Source organism: Dreissena polymorpha, chromosome 12, assembly GCF_020536995.1.
Source record: "Dreissena polymorpha isolate Duluth1 chromosome 12, UMN_Dpol_1.0, whole genome shotgun sequence".
NCBI lineage: Eukaryota > Metazoa > Mollusca > Bivalvia > Myida > Dreissenidae > Dreissena > Dreissena polymorpha.
In genome coordinates this window covers 1,514,848-1,519,784 of record NC_068366.1, presented here as the reverse complement: position 1 = coordinate 1,519,784, position 4,937 = coordinate 1,514,848, and positions in this window count along the sequence as shown.

Below are 4,937 nucleotides of genomic sequence, written 5' to 3'. Positions count from 1 at the left end.
GTGGACTGCACAGGCTTATCTGGGGTGGCATTTTACGCACATACATTTAGCACCATTAAACTGGTTAAGAGCATTTGTCAGTATATTCTTACATTTCAATTTATGATACTGGTTTAAGTATTAAGTTTAAACTTTCTGATTTTTACAATTAATTTCAAGGCTGCTGTGGCCTATGGATAACATTTTTTAATCACCAACCTTTTCTGAATTGAGCAGCAGATGACCATTGGCTCTTATGGCCACTGGCCACTTCTCTCTACAAGGAAAAATTGTGTGCAAATAAACATATCAATAGCGAGAATATCAGTGAAACTGATGGATGCTCCCCGATGATGCACTTTGTCAATGTAATAAACACTTAAAAAATATCTATTATTAGCCTTGGTGACCTTGACCCAGTGACCTCAAACCTCATCAAAAGGTAGAGGTCCATGCAAGGTACCTACATGCCAAATATGAAAGTACATGTAATTGTTAAAGTATTGAAGGCGCTATGAGAAACGGTAGCAAAAGTGTGACACAAAGAAGTCTATCATTAGCCTCGGTGACCTTGACCTTGACCCCAGTGACCTCAAACCTCATCAAAAGGTAGAGGTACATGCAAGGTACCTACATGCAAAATATGAAAGCGATTGGTTAAGTATTGAAGGCACTATGAGAAACGGTAGCAAAAGTGTGACAGAAGGAAGTCTATTATAAGCCTCCGTGACCTTGACCCCAGTGACCTCAACCCTCATCAAAAGGTAGAGGTCCATGCAAGGTACCTACATGCCAAATATGAAAACGATCGGTTAAATATTGAAGGCGCTATGAGAAACGGTAGCAAAAGTGGTGACAGAAGGACGTCTATTATTAGCCTCGGTGACCTTAACCTTGACCCAAGTGATCTCAAACCTCATCAAAAGGTAGAGGTTCATGCAAGGTACCTACATGCAAAATATGAAAGCGATTGGTAAAGTATTGAAGGCGCTTTGAGAAACGGTAGCAAGTGTGACGGAAGGAAGTCTATTTTTAGCATCGGTGACCTTGACCCCAGTGACCTCAAACCTCATCAAAAGGTAGAGGTCCATGCAAGGTACCTACATGCCAAATATGAAAGCGATTGATTAAGTATTGAAGGCGCTATGAGAAACGGTAGCAAAAGGTGACGGCAGTAAGGAAGTCATGAAGTAAGGAAGAAAAAACTGGCAACTGTATGCTCCGCCGAAATTTATTTCGGGGAGCATAAAAAACACACCAGGCATTTGTTAGTTATATTATAATTTTAGGCTTGTTTTGGGAAAATGAATTTATATGTGCATCTTAATAATAAAAAGCCCTCCAAGATCAGCCTGTGCAGTAAGGAACGACACTTTCCACCTAGACTGGATTTTATTCACAAGAGCTCCCTTTGACCAAAAATACCATAAAAGCGAACAGTGTCATCCTAGAATAGCCTGGACTGCACAGGCTAATCTCAGACACTAAGCACATGAATCCCAGTTTTCATAGAACGCGGCTTATTATAACTAGAGCTTTGTCACAGACGTGATGAATACCCCCAACATGCCACATTGACACAGAATATTTTGCATGTTGTCTTCACACAAAAAAGCGGACACCATGCTCAATGTTTAAAACGCACTTAGTGACCCCGTGACCTAGTTTTTGAGCCGGCAGGCCCATGTCCAAACTTTACAAACACATTATCTAGATACAACTTCTGACCAAGTGTGGTGAAGCTCAGATGAAAAACTACTTGAATAAAAGAGCAGACACCATGCTGAATGTTTAAAACGCAGTTAGTGACCCCGTGACCTAGTTTTTGACCCAGCATGGCCCATGTCCAAACTTTACCAACACATCATCTAGATACAACATCCCACCAAGCTTGGTGAAGATTGGATGAAAACAACTTGAGAGCGGAAACTTAATACGGACCGACAAAGAGGACCGACCGACATACAGACAAGCTCACTCCTATGTACCACCCCCGAAACTTCGTTTGTGTGGGTATAATTAATGCTCATTAGGATATTTGAAAGGAAATTTTACACTTCAGATAAGAAACCTGTAAGTCCCTCATACGTTCAATTACAGGCTACGGTGTCTATGAATGTGCACATAAAACTTTACTCATCTTACACAGAATTCAGCACAATAACCTATAGTCCTTGTTGATGTAACAGCATAACAAAAGGCATTATGCCACCAGCATATACTAGAACAGCCTAAAAGTAACTCATGGGCTGTTTTGGTTTAATACTGTTTGCTGCTCATCTGTATCTAAGGGTTGGAAATGAAGGCTTTATAACTTGTATCTAGTGAGAAAGGTATGTAATTTCATTTTCTAATGGACTATAAACAAGTCTTTAAGTGTATGTAAGTGGTTAAAGTTTAAGCACTTACTAGAACAGGAGGCCTGGGTACTTCCTTAGACCTCTGGTAAAGAACAATGGATCATTCAGTATTTGGCAAGAGCACAAACCCCGGGCATCAAAAACGAATGAAAGAACTTTTTCAGGGAGTCATTTTTTGTTTGATAAAATACCTGAAACAAAAGATAAACGTACAGTGAACCGTTTGCATCAAGGAAGAAAACTCTTCTAGAAAGTCTACTGTTGACAAGACATTGTAGCCGACATCAGGCCTTCTCCAATCCCTCCCTGGAAAGTTTAATTTGAGGTTAGAATTGTGTCGATTGTACACAAATGACACTGCTAAATGCCCACTGGACACGAATGAAAGTTGGTTTGGGACAGTCATCATGTGAACTAATGACTAAACAAGAGATGTGTTTGTCAGAAACACAATGCCCCCTAAGGAGCCGCTTTGATTTTTTTTACCTTTGACCATGAAGGATGACCTTGACCTTTCACCGCTCAAAATGTGCAGCCCTATGAGATTACACCATGCATGCCAAATATCAAGTTGCTACGTTCACTAATGCAAAAGTTATGAAGACGGTTAAAGCTTTGGTTAAGTTTTGGGACACCCACACACACTACAATGACAGACAGGCCAAAAACCCATATACCCCCGATCCTTTCGATCGCGGGGGACATAAAAAAGCCGGAAAACGGAAGGTATTGTTAAAGAAATTGGCAATGTGCCAGGCCCATAACTTAGTAACAATCAAAGTCTTAATTCATGCAACAACTTATTATAAAACATGTTAAAATGGAAGCTTTGAAACCGCCAACATGTGCCAAACAAAATGGAATGAATACTTTGAAAAAGATTCCATGCAATGGAACAAATGTTCATGGACAAGTATTCAAAACACCAATAATACATACATGTATATGCCAATGGCTACAAACTAGATTATTTACAAATATTTGGCACTTAACTCCCTCCTACCGTATTTAAAATGGGCTTGTCAGATAGTAATACATGTAGTTTGTTTGCAAAAAGTCAGAAGAATCACTTACCCATTTATTCTGGAGTGTAACTAAGTTAACTAGTTCAACAATCAAAAATATGTAAATACATGTTTTGGAAACTGTTAAAACACAATCATTCTCCATCTGCTTTTGAAAGGCAGATGTTCACTTTACTTATGAACCATAGTGGTGAACCCAGGTGGCCTAAAACCACAATTTTGGTAATATAGAAACAGTTAAATGTCTTTATTTTGTATATTAACATGTGGTAGTACATGTGTTGGAAATGTGGTGCATTGAGAAACTAAAACAAATAAAACAAATATTAAATAACTACAATGCACGTGATCTACAAGTGTATGTTTCTTATACTAGCAAAGTTATGAAAATAAGTATTACAAACATGACATTATGTTTGAGCAGCACAAATATTAAGTTCTATTTACCTTTTCAATGTTCATTTACAAGCAGAGCTGAGTTGCAACAGTTTACAAGATTTAAGTTTGTTGATTACTTGTACCATTAGAAATAACACTTTTGATTAATTTTACATGTATCCAAATAATCCAAAATAATTTAACAAAACACTCAGAAATATAATTGACTAGATAGACATTAACAGACAGTAAATAGTGTTCTGGAACAGTCATTTTCATCAGATCATTTATATAATTGAGACAATCATAGTCACAGTTTCCAACTAGTATTACAATTTAAAAGTAAAATATAAATTTAATAAGATGAACACAGAACGTGCGATTGAAAAGTTTTGGAATTATTTCACCCAAATTTCTTCAAAAAGTATAATGAACAGAAAAGTTTAGCTTATTAAAAAAAACTAAACAATAATATTACAGATATGCACACTTACTTTGTTCTTTTTCAAGGTTCCATGATAACCATATTAAGAATACAACAATTTTGTGTTGCATAAACATTGTTACTAATGACTCAACAGACAACAATTCAAAAGTCTCAATGACTTAACGCATTGCTGTTGAAAACTAGGAGCACTTGTCGAATTGGTAACAACATTATAATCATTCATGAAGTTGCTTTCCTGAATTAATGTTAATAATTTTTCAAAACAATGATTGCATGTACTCTTCAATAAATACATAAAAAAGCAGGATTTATACGCACCAGCTGTAACATGTGTCTTGCATCACACGATGGCCCTTGACTATCATCTCTAGTTGTTTGTACTTTGCCAGTACCGTTCTCCACCATGCTTCGGGAACACAACTCATCCAGCAGGGCCCTCAGATACCTGTTAAAGTCTAACACAACTCATCCAGCAGGGCCTCCAGATACCTGTTTTTAGTAAAAAAAACTCATCAGCAGGGCCTCCAGGTACCTGTTACAGTCAGACCAGTTGGCTGGACCATAGTGCAGGGATATTGCACATTTGTAATGTTAAAGATGATGGTTTATATGAGGTTAACGCCACAATAACAACTGAATGCAGTATAAATGCCACAATAAAACAGGAATCAAAAACAGTTTGAATTGGTTGTTAGTATATATGGTGGATTATTAGCTATATAATTCTGATAAAGTTGTTGAACCAAA